General features: G+C 47.0%; 1 protein-coding gene across 2 annotated transcripts in view; it reads left to right on the forward strand.

The window, feature by feature from the left end:
* KSR2 (kinase suppressor of ras 2) overlaps positions 1–12,653 on the forward strand; it is a 517,853-nt gene that overhangs the window by 125,401 nt on the left and 379,799 nt on the right. The gene's annotated exons all lie outside the window — the stretch shown is intronic.

Consider the following 12,653-nt stretch of genomic DNA (forward strand, 5'->3'; position numbering starts at 1 on the left):
GCTGGAGATACAGCGGTGGAGAAGGCCGGCCGGCTGTGGGCTCTCAAGGGTCCCAGACCTGCACTATTCAGTACAATAGTCACGAGACTTGTGTGGCCAGGTGAACTTATATTCATTAAATAAAATTAAATTCCCTTCTCCATTCTCAGAAGCCAATTGCCACAGGTGGCTAGCGGCTGCCCTATTGCAACAGCAGTTCTAGAATATCCCCATCATCATAGAATATTCTAGTGGACAGTGCTGCTCTAAAATATGTTGCAAGAAACAATAAATAAGAAAAATATCAAGTTGGGCGCAGTGGCTTATGCCTGTGATCCTGGCACTTTGGGATACACTTTGAGGCAGGAGTATTGCTTGAGCCCAGGAGTCCAAGATCAGCCTGGGCAACGTGGCAAGACCCCATCTCTACAAAAAATAAACAAAATAATCTAGCTGGGGGTGGTGGCACACACCTATAATCCCAGCTACTTGAGAAGTTGAGGCGGGAGAATTGCCTGAGTTTGGGAGGTCAAGGCTGCAGTGAGCCAAGATCATGCCACTGCATTCCAGCCTGGGCGACAGAGTGAGATTCTGTCCAATCAATGAATCAATCAAATGGTAATAGGTTTTACGCAGAAAATCAAACTGAAGTGAAATGATGGTGGCTTTGTGGCTGGCTTTGATGGGGTGATCAGAGCAGGTCAGTCAGGGTTCAGCCAGAGAAGTAGAAACAATAAGATAAATGATACTAAGAGATTTGTTGCAAGGATTTGGCTTATGCAATGGTTGGGGCTGGCTGGGAAAGTCTGAAATCTGTAGTGCAGGCTGTTAGGAAGGGCAGGCCTGAACTGAAGTTGCTGTCCATGGGTGGAATTTTTCTTTGGAGAGGTCTCAGTTCTGGCTGGGTGCAGTGGCTCATGCCTGTAATTCTAGCACTCTGAGAAGCCGAGGAGGGTGGATTGCTTGAGTGCAGGAGTTTGAGACCAGCGTGGGCCACATAGCAAAACCCCCATCTCTACTAAAAAAACTACAAAATTTAGTTTTTTTAGTTTTACAGGTGTGGTGTGTGCCTGTAATCCCAGCTACTGGGGAGGCTGAGGTGGGGGAATCACTTGAGTTTGGGAGGTCAAGGCTTCAGTGAGCTGAGATCTCACTGCTTGACTCAGCCTGAGTGACAGAGTGAGACCCTGTTTCAAGAAAAAAAAAAATCTCCGTTCCGCTCTTAAGATATTTCAATTTCAATGGGTTGTATCAGTGTATCAGCTCACCTGAATTATAGAGGATAATTGACTTTATTTAAAGTCAGCTGATTATAGACTTTAATCACAGCAGTAGAATACCTTCACCTGATGCCTAGATTGTTGTTTGATTGACTAACTGGGGATTATAGCTTAACCAAGTTCATATGTGAAACTGACAGCTAGCCTCTCTGGGGAGATGACATTTAAGCTGAGACTTGAATGACAAGAAAGCATCAGACAGAAGATCTGGGGGAAGAGCATTTTGAGAGCAAACAGGTCTTAAATGCAAGTCTCGGAAGCATTTTTAAGAAGCAGAATTCAGGCCTACATGGCCAGTGGTTCTGGGGACCCATTGCTGTGTGGGTCTGTGTCCCAGACCTGCACTTCAAAACCTAGTGGCTCAACACAACTGTCTTGTTATCTCCCATTGTTATTGAACAAAAGGGGCTTGCTGTCCGATGCACTAGAAGCCAATACTATGACACTGGGATTTGAGAAAAGCTTCATATTGAAAGTTGACCCCCAAGGAGAGAGGAATCAAGCTCAAATCTGTCACCCTAGGCTGGCTTCAAGGCAGTATTTTTATTAGGAAAAGTTTAAGGGGTAGATACTGGGGTTAGCAGGTGGTTGGTAGAAGGAAAGGAGAAGTCTGGAAAGTCCTTGGGTGTGTGTAGTTATTTCTTCATGCTACCTCATAGGTTCATGTGCAAATTTGGGGGGAGTTAGTATGAAATATGTGGTGGAAATTTGGGCTGTGATGTCAGCAAACTTGTTGTGCACAAACTCCAGTTGGTCATCTTGGTTACAATTGATTTTAGTTAAGAAAGCAATTCACAAGAGGAGGGAGTTTCAGCATCTCAGCAAGGTTTTTTTTGTGTTTGTTTTTTTAAATCTGCTATCCTGCAAACTCAATAATTTCTGTCATTGGTTTCTTTAACTCTTTAGGGCATAGTTTCATCATGATTCCCTGGGCTCAGGGATTGGCTGGGCTCAGCTGGGTGGTTCTTCCGTTCCATGTGTTGTTGGCTGGAGCTACGTCATCTGGGGCTTGACTGGGCTGGAACATCCAAGATGGTACATGCTCAGGGATGGCAGTTGGTGCTAGTTGTTGAGTGGGTGTCCAATTGGGTGTTATCTGCTGGGGTGCCCACATGTTGCCTTTCATGTGACCCGGGCTTCTCACAACATACATCCCAAGGAGGAGGAAATGGAGGTTGCTAGTTCTGGAATGATAACCCTTCTGCTGCTGACAGTCTCAGTGATGGGTCAATCAGGGAAGCCAAACTACTGTGAGTATAATGAAAAAAACTGATTTTTTTTTTTCTCTGAGACAGAGTCTTGCTCTGTCACCCAGGCTGGAGTACAGTGGTGTGATCTCCTCTTACTGCGACCTCCACCTCCCAGGTTCAAGCGATTCTCCTGTCTCAGCCTCCCGAGCAGCTGGGACTACAGGTGTGTGCCACCATGCCCAACTAATTTTTGTATTTTTAGTAGAGGTGGGATTTCACCATGTTGGCCAGGCTGGCCTCAAATTCCTGACCTCAGGTGATCCACCCACCTCAGCCTCCCAAAGTGCCAAGATTATACGCATGAGCCACTGTGCCCTGCCAAAAAAATGTAATTTTTTAGCTGTTATGCGATGATAGGAAGAGCTGGGGGAGTATAAGCTCAAAAAGGGAAGGTTAAGATTCAGAGAAAAGTCTCGAACCTACCCTGACATGGGTAAGGCAGCCTGCAATTTCAGGGACATCTGGCTGTTGGAAGGGACTTTGCAGATGGGCTGGGTTAGATTCCCAGGGAAAGTTACTAGCCCTCTGTGGCTTTTGCCTCTGTGAGTTTGTCATGAAGCATCTGGTGGTGAACTTGAGGTTGCTGCTGGTCATCGAGGGTCCACTGTCAGGAAGAAGAGTTGGCTGCAAGGTGGGGAGGAAGTTGGAGGATAAACAGGACCAAGCACCCCAGCATCTGTCCCCCATTGCCTTCAACCCATGTTACTCTTCAGGGCGTGATGGCTGCTTCTCTTTTGACACCCAAGTCTTGTACAACATCACTTTTGGCCAGCTCTTATCTGGAACCACGCAGAGAAGGGCGATTCTGGAAATATGGGTGCCGTGGAAACATGGGTGCCAGTGTAACTGAGTTGGCAGTGGGCTAATCCATGGCAGGGAGAGTAGGCAGAAGATAGGAGAAGGGGTCAGAGACATGGGCAGGGCTCAGTTCCTGAGGCCCCTTGTAGCCATTGCTGGAAACTTCTTACTAGAATGGGAAACCATTGGAGGGGATTAAAGAAGGGAAGGGACTTGATTGGATTTCACTTATATTCTAGGCTAAACTAAATCCATCAGTCAATTTCCCTTCCTCCCTCCCTTCCCCCTTCATCCCTCAATGTTTCCTCCCTGTGTAACTACCTTGCTTTCCTCATCGATAAAATGGGGATGCTAGCTGTATCTTCCTCATGGGGTTGTTGCAAGGAGAGAAATGAAGTCATATAAACACTGTGTTAATATAAACACTTGCCTGGCAAATTTGGCACTCAGTATGTACTGGGCTGTGATCGTTTTTACTGTCAGCTTCCCTCCGTCCTCCCTCCTTCCCAAGCTGAATCTGAACCAAGGCAGTCTTCTACAGAGCACTGGCTGCTCCCTGCTAAGGCAGCGGTGGAGGGAGGGCAGGATGTCTTCCTCCCGAGCCTTTGTCTTGCAGCAGAACCCCTGTTGAGCGACCTGGACCAAGGCTTCGTCCACCTGTCCTGTCCCCCTCCAGCCCACTTCCCCTTTCTTGCAGACCACTTCTGGCCCCTCTGTCTTGCCCACCTGCTGCTTCCTGTGGCCAGCATCTGGCTTTTTTGGAACCCCCCCAGTGAGAACAAAGAAAATCCGACTCTCTGGCTGTTATCTCTGATCAGCGCCGTAGTCACTTGCTCTTTTTATTCCTGGCACCCGCAAGGTGCTGAGCAGAAGAATTGGGCGCAGAATTGACATTGAATTTGTGCTTGGCAGGGACTGAACTCTTTGAGGATTGTGGGTTCTATGAAACTACATGAGCCGAGACAGACCCAAACAGACTGTTACATCTTAGAATGAGACCCCCAGTCCTGTCCCTGTGGCTCGCAATCTAGTCCCTATCTGCTGTTTTCACAGGCCCATTACACCCAGCTACCCTCTTTTCCTCACAACGCCTGCCCCAGGGCCTTTGCACGGTCCTTCTTTCTGCTGGAATACCCTGCCTCAATCTTCCTCTGGTGGATTCCTTGTCATTTTGGACTCAGCCCAACTACCAGCTTCTCAGAGAGTCCCACTTCCATCCTGGCCACTCTCTGTCCTATCATAGTCTCTAGGACATCTAAGATTATTTAATTTGTTTTCACAATGGTGATGCTCAAAACCTCAACATGCATCAGAATCCCCCAGGAGCTGTCACCCCCAGAATTTCCTGCTTCAGCCGGTCCGGGGCAGTGCCCAGAAATCTGCATTTCTAACAAGTGCCCCGGCGATGCTGGTGCTGCTGATTTGGGGAACATGCTTTGAGAAGCCCTGTGCTGGAATTCTCCCAGTGTCTGGCTCAGAGTTGGAATGCGAGAAATAGCCACAGAGTGACTGAGTGAATCCTAGTGATTGATGACAACAGTAGCAACAAATATCGATTGAGTTCTTACCGGGTCAAGTCACACAGCACTGGCTCATTTAATTCTTCAGCAACCTCATTAGGGCCACAGGATGATTACTTCTGTTTTCTCGTAAGAAAACTGAGGCTCAGAGAGGTAGAGCCCTTGCCTGGGGTCACACAGCAGCGAAGTGTCAGAGGCAAGGTTTGAACTCATTTCTGTCTGACTCCCGTGCAGCGGAGACTCCCCACTTAAAAGACTGGTGGAGATGGCTTTCTCCTTAACTCTGGGTGCACCCTGTGTTTCCATTTGCTCAGCTTGAGGGAGCAACCCTTTGGGACTTTGCAGGGATACAGCAGCTTAAACTGGAACTGAGATAAAAAATTATTTAAGGCTGGGCACGGTGACTCACACCTGTAATCCCAGCACTTTGGGAGGCTGAGGAGGGCAAATCACCAGAGGTCAGGATTTTGAGACCAACCCGACCAACATGGAGAAACCCCATCTCTACTAAAAATACAAAATCGGCCAGGTATGGTGATGCATGCCTGTAATTCCAGCTACTTGGGAGGCTGAGGCAGGAGAATCACTTGAACTGGAGAGGCAGAGGTTGTGGTGAGCCGAGATCATGCCCTTGCACTCCAGTCTGGGCAACAAGAGTGAAATGCCACCTCAAAAAAAATAAAAAAAATTATTTAAAGGCTGCATGTAAATATCAAATAACAATACTGCATGTTTGCAGAGCACCTTCCGTTTCAGGAAGCACCTGCATGCAGGTGATCTTGTTTTAGCCTCACAACCACATGAGTGGTGGGCAGATTAGGCTACATGGCCAGTTTCACAGATGGGAACGTTCCCAGCAGATTTGACTCTCTATCAGTGTCTCTGTCCTTCCCAGCCACGGTCCTGAGACAGGATGGAAGGCTTCCTTGGGTGCGTGAATATCTTTGAAACTTGCAGGGAGCATGCAGAGGGAAGGCAGGAAGGGCAAAGAGGATGGAAACATTTGTTATTATTTGGAGCAAAATTATTCTTGCCTTCCCCTAAAATGTTCTGAGAGGAGATGGTTCCCATTCATTATAGTCATGATTTTCACTCAGATGGTCTGTTGCTTTCTCTAATTATTTCCCTGATTACCAACTTATACACTTGTATGAGAAATACCCAAGCTATTGTTTGGGGAAGAAAAAGCAAGCACCGTATTGACCATAATTTGCATCTACATTGGCATGTTACTTAGGATTTTCTTAAATGGTTGCATGGGGCCCAGTGTGGTGGCTCCTGCCTGTAATCCCAGCACTTTGGGAGGCTGAGGTGGGTGGATCACTTGAGGTCAGGAGTTTGAGTCCAGCCTGGCCAACATAGTGAAACCCTGTCTCTGCTAAACATATAAAAATTAGCTGAGAATGGTGGTACATGCCAATAGTGCCAGTTACTTGGGAGGCTGAGGCAGAAGAATTGCTTAAACCCAGGAAGTGGAGGCTGCATTGAGCCGAGATCACGCCACTGCATTCCAGCCTGGGCAACAAAGCAAGACTCCATCTCAAAAAATTTAGAAATAGGCCAGAGGTAGTAGCTTATGCCTGTAGTCCCAGCACTTTGGGAGGCTGACGCGGGTGGATCACCTGGGGTCAGGAGTTCAAGACCAGCCTGGACAATATGGTGAAACCCCATCTCTACTAAAAATACAAAAATTAGCTAGGCATGGTGGTGTGCCTATAGCCTCCGTTACTACTTGGAGGGCTGAGGCAGGAGAATGGCTTGAACCCGAGAGGCAGAGTCTGCAGACAGCTGAGATCACGCCATTGTACTCCAGCCTGGGTGACAGAGGGAGACTCTATCTCAAAAAAATAAAAAATTAAATAAAAATAAAATGGGGAAAAAAGTCTGAAAGGAACTCCACTTGGATATTCAGCGTAGTTGTTCTTTGTTTAAGGGCGATGTTTTTTTTTCTTTTGCCCTTTTGCATTTTCTGTCTTTCTGGGCAACAAATAAGTAGTGTGTAACTTACATGAGAAAGTTTGAAGGAAAAGAATCCTTCCGGAATGCTGTTTGCTTACTTTCATCTGTACTGTGATGCTTTCTTTTCTGCAGCTGGTGCCTGGTCGGGCAGGATGCTCTGACCTCCCAGATTTCAGTGGTTTTCTCACTGATTCACTGCCCCTTTGCAACTGTTCAAAAGGAAAAACTTTCTGGTCCGCATCCTCCTAAAGTAAATCTTCCCATGGCCTAGGCACCTCCTGACACTGCCGGGAAGACTTCCTGGACTGCACCTGCCTGATCTTGTGCCATAGTCATTAGGCAGTTATCTTGTAATTGCTTTGATATCTAAATCTCCCATATTAGATTGGAAATTCCTAGCTAGCAAGAGCCATCTTTAATAACCAAAATAATAATGATAAAATTAAAAGCATACTGTCAGGTGCTGTTCTGAGCTGATTTTGAGGGTTATTTCACTTAATCATCAGATATCCCCATGAGATAGGGACGTTCATATTCCCCAGTTTTCAGATAAGAGAATGAAGGCACAGAGGGGTGAACCACGGTACTCAGCCAAGGTCACATGGCTGGTAAATTGCAGGGCACCAGCACTTGAGCTCGGGCTGATTCCAGACCATATACTCTAAATGCAGCACTTTGTTAGTTTCCTACAAGCTACTTAGTGCAGTTGCAAAAGTATCATTGAGTGAATTAACGAACAAAAGAACTGTCATAATCTAATCACAGAAATTATGCCCTTGAAGGGGAAGGTTGAAGCATTTATAGATTTGCCCCAGGGGAGAGAAGTGAGGGCAAAGCAGTTTCTGTCTGTGTATCAGGGATGAGATTGTGTGGGAGGGATAATGAGCAGATAATGAGAGATTTTCTCTCTTAAGGCAGGAGTTGACCAAGTATAGCCTATGGGCCAAAGTCAGCTCTCCACCTGCTTTTATAAATAAAGTTTTATTGGAACACTGCCATATCTATTTCCACTCTGTCTATGGCTGTTTTCACACTGCAACATCAGAACTGGGTAGTGTGACAGAGACCACATGACCCACAAAGCCTGTCTAGCTTTTTAGAGAAAACATTTGCTAACCCTTTTTGTAAAAGACCAAGCTAGAAATATTGAGTGTCAAATACATACATGTCTAAATCAAATACATACATGTCTAAATCATGGGAGATTTCGGTGTGATGTAAAAAAGAACTTCCTTTTGGAGGCTGGGGAGGCATTGACTGTGGAAAACTCTGTAGTGGGGGAGAATGAATATTTGCACAAGTGGTACAACATGTATAGGGCTGTAATTTATCAAGAACTTCCCATAGTAAGTGCTCAGGGGAAGGCAGAAAGGGCAGGAAGGAGGCACATGCCCAGAGAGGGTAAGTAAGTTGCCTAGGGTCACACAGCTAGTACCTGGTAGAGCTTGTGCTCAAACGTCGGTTTCACCCAAAACACATGCTTTCATTATGCATTGTCCTTCGTGCTGACGTTTTAGGTCTGTTGTGCATCAGACTGAGTCCTTTGGGGAGTGGGGACCACATCTTGTCTCTGGAGTGCAGTACACAGATGCTATCTGGATGGTACTCTCTGAAGGTCACTCCTGTGTAGAAATCTGTGGCTCTCTTCGGGTGAGTGTGACCGCCATCCTGATGGGATGCTGAAATGTGGCGTTGCTCTACACTCCACATTTCCCCCACTGACTTCACTCGTTAAACAGGAAATCCTAAATGCTCCTCCTTCCCTGACACAGAGAACCTGTTGCTTTGAGCTGGGAGGGTGGGAGATGGTACTTCCCTACCCCCCATGTCAGCCCTGTCCTTGGGAACAGAACCCAGTTTAGCTTCATCATCTGACCATTTTCTTTCTTTAGCGCTTTTGTTTTTTTCCTTCTCTATCTGATACTTTGTGGAGGAGAAATGAGGCGGACAAGCTTTGTAATCGGATACGATTACAGTGACTGGGGCTGTCAGTGTAATGCTCTCAGTGACTGGGGGTGACAGATTATTTTTCAAGCTCCACCTTCTAAAGACCTTGTGCCTTCATGATCACAGAGGGTGGAGGAACTGAGCGGCAGGGCTGTATTGTTGCTTTCAACCTTAGGCTCCTTGCTTGAAGAAATTAGGGGCACATAGCTGCTTGGGTGTAGATACTTGAAAGCCTTTTCCTCCTAGTTTATTTTCTTGGACACCATCAGAGACCAGGGCAGCTTCTCGATGGTGCAGTGTCATGTTTGGCCACCAGGGGACGCTGCCCTATAAGCTTCCTTTAGCGGAGACGTCAAAATAGACTTGAAATTTGCAAAAGATGCACAGTAATGTACAAACTGGAAGGAACCTCGGTCTAATCATCTCAACTTTCAAGTAAGGATAAACTGAGTCTCAGAGAGGAGAAGGGCTTGACCCAGTTACAGCAGGGACTAATGCGGTCTTAATTCTGTTTCACAGACCGAGCATTCTCAGCCGGCAGGCCAGAAGCCAGGGGAGACCTCGGGTTTCTTTCCCGGCTGGCCGGGAGCGAACGGCAGAGGCATCTGTGGGAGCAGCCTGCTCCGACGGGGCCTTGCTGCCACTAACCTTCCTTCCGCGTTCATGTCATGGATGCTCTCGCGTTGGTCTATCTTACACACTGCAAACCAATGAAGAGAAGAAAATGAACTGTAAAGAAGGAACATTGAAATGCAGCCTCCAAATGATAACTAGGGAGATGCAAAGAGAGCTCCGAAGAGACAGGGAGAACTCTAGGCAGTGGCTTCATTCCCTTGGGAGACACGGAAAGAGCTTGGGGCCCTGTTTGGGGCACCCCCAGGTGCATAGGAACCCTCAGAGAGGCTGTCTAAAGAAGGGCCATGATAAGAAGTGGGAAGTGGCTGGACTTGCTTCAGTTGAAATCAATGTTTTGGGGCTTGCCACATTCCCTGCACTGGGGTGCATTGATAAAAAAGACATGGGCCACAGTTGGCACGGGCTGGGCCTCCTGGCTGCTTCATTCAGCTTCCCTGGTCAGTTTGTGGCACAGTCAGGAAGGCATGTGAGTTCCTGAGCCTGGGATGTGAGTCCTGCCTGGCCCACGGGTCCAGCCTCTGCCCTATCTGAACCTCCGTCTTTGAAACAGGCATTAATGATACTGAGCCTTTTAGGGTTGTTGTGAGTATTAAGGGAGGCGATGTGTGCTTTTGCCTCTGTCTGGGGCCACCTCTCCGTCTGAGTGAGACTGTGCTGTGCTCCTTTTGGCTGGGGTGAATTGGAAATCATACAACCCAAAGAGAATGGTGAAGTGAAAGATTTCTCTCCCTGCTTCCTAATAAGTATGGTGTTGGTGTTGCCTGTTCTACTTCCAGCCTCTTTCTGAAAGGTAGATTCCACAGGAGCTGAATGGTCACGGGTCCCCAGAGCTGTTGAAATCCACTCCATGATGGGTATGGACAGCTGAGGGTATTGCCTGTGACTTCTATCAAGCCCTAAACTTGATGGTGTGACTGCCGTATGGAGAGAGCATAGTGTTTTGACTGCTTTTAGTATTTTGGAGCAGAAAAAAGGTAGCACCCAATCACAATCTTCTTTTGACGTATTTGAGAGGTTGGGAAAAGTTTCCCAATAGTCTTTTATAGAAATATATGACTATTCCCTAAAAGTGGGGATGTTTCTGGGCTAAAGGGCTTTTCCATAGGGTACTGTTGGTTTACATAGGGTACTTCCTAACTGCAGGCCTTGCTTAAGAACAATGATTGTTGTTAATCCTTTCTAATGTCAGTCATTTAATTTCAGGTCCCAGGTAGGAGGTTTTCTTGGTGGTCTTCAATTACAGCATGAAAAGGGCTAGCTCTTGGGTTTCCTATCCTTGGCACTATTGATGTTTGGGGCTGGGAAATTGTGGTGGGGGACTGTCCTGTGCCTTGGAAGATGTTTAGCAGCATCCCTGGCCTCTACCCACTAGATGCCAGTGGTATCCAACCCCCCAACCCCTGGTTGTGACAGTCAAAAATGCCTACAGACACTGTCAAATGTCTCCTGCGGCAAAATCACTCCGGGCTGAGAGCCACTGGCTGGACTTATCCTAAGCACTCCAGGAACATAGCTGCCATGGTTCTAAGGAGGAGAAGGATGATCATGACGGTGATGATGACAACTTCAGTATTCTGAGACCAGATGAAAGCCAGGAGATTTTGTGAACGCTGAGGTTCTGTAAAGCACAGAAAACCATAATTGAGTTGGAGTTTGGCTTATCATGCCCAGAGCATGGTTTTCCCAGGGGTCTTTAGTCCAATTAACAGGAACCAGATGAAAGTGAGGAGCCGTGATGTGCCACCCTCCCTCCAACTCGTCGTGCACACACATATGTGCACCATTGCTCCCTGTCTCCCCAGGGACCTTGTTAAACTTCCATCAGTCTTGCAGATAAACAGCTCCTGACCACCCATGAAAGGAGGCAGCAGCGGACGGAGCTCAGGGCTGGAGGCAGGATGCCTGGGTTGTGGCTTTGCCCAACTTCTCTGGTTATGTGAACCTGGATCAGCCATATGGCCTCACTGAGCCTGGTGTCCTGGTCTGCAGAATGCCCGAGGACAGGATGGATGGCCCGTAAGCCCTTTTACCCTGGACTCTGTGTCTCAAATTTGACTTTCATACCCAGCCAGGGAGCTGCCAGCAGTAACTACATCCCTGCCCTCGAAGACAGCTCCCCAGTTTACCCCCACAGCTCCTAACTGTTATTACGATTACTACATTGATTCCTATATCAACTCAGTGACACCTTTTATGGATTCTTTGAACATAAAAAAATGAATTCCCACTTTTGCATTTGTTTCTTCTGCCTGCAATATTCTTTCTGTGAGCCACCTTCTTTTCATTATTTGGCTCTCAGCTCAAATGCTGTAGGAAGTCCTCAATGTTATTTATTGGTACGATTATCGTATGTTACTATCAGTGTGATTATCATGGGTCTTCTCAGGCTGGGGAACCACAAGGTTTGGGAAGCCCAGAGGAAGAGCCCTAATGCAGCCTGAGCAAGTTCAGGGGAAGTTTTCTAGGAGAATAAACACCTCCATTAAGTTCAGAGGCTCTGTTTGGGCTTCTTCTGTTGCCTCGTGGGTTGATCATTTTATTTGATTGCCCATCAAATGCCAAATCTCAAATCTACTCAGGGTGGTTTCTTTTTTCACTCAAATCATCATAGCTCAAAAAAAATTACCACCCTCCCCCGCCAGTATCTTTTTGGACTATTTTGTGATGTAAAAGGTGCCTGCAAACTTTCAGTATTGAAGTCAGTAATGTACCTGCTCTGGGAAAGGTGTTCTTGTTTTGTCTGGATTTTGGGAAGAAGGACAGAGTCATACTCAAGTACATCCACTTTATTTCATCCCTGTACCAATGACCAGAGGGTAGAAGCAGAATTTACGTGAAACTCCTTTTAACTTTGGATCACGGTCTTTATTTAGCACGGTCCTTCAGGTTCTTGGGTGATGCCAGTTCTGTTTTTTGTTTTGTTATTTTTTTGAGACGGAGTCTGGCTCTGTCACCCAGGCTGGAGTGCAGCGGCACGATCTCAACTCACTGCAACCTCCACCTCCTAGGTTCAAGTGATCCTCCTGCCTCAGCCCCCTGAGTAGCTGGGATTACAGGGACCTGCCACTGTACCCAGCTAATTTTTGTATTTTTAGTAGAGATAAGGTTTTTCCATGCTGGCCAAGCTGGTCTCAAACTCCTGACCTCAGATGATCCGCCCATCTCAGCCTCTCAAGCAGTGCTGGGATTACAGGTTTTTTTTTTTTTTTTGAGACAGGGTCTCACTCTCTCACCCAGGCAGGCTGGAGTCCAGTAGCGTGATCTTGGCTCACTGCAACTTTTGC

Source organism: Aotus nancymaae, unplaced genomic scaffold, assembly GCF_030222135.1.
Source record: "Aotus nancymaae isolate 86718 unplaced genomic scaffold, 86718_ANA_hifiasm-v0.15.2.pri h1tg000021l, whole genome shotgun sequence".
Classification (NCBI taxonomy): Eukaryota; Metazoa; Chordata; class Mammalia; order Primates; family Aotidae; genus Aotus; species Aotus nancymaae.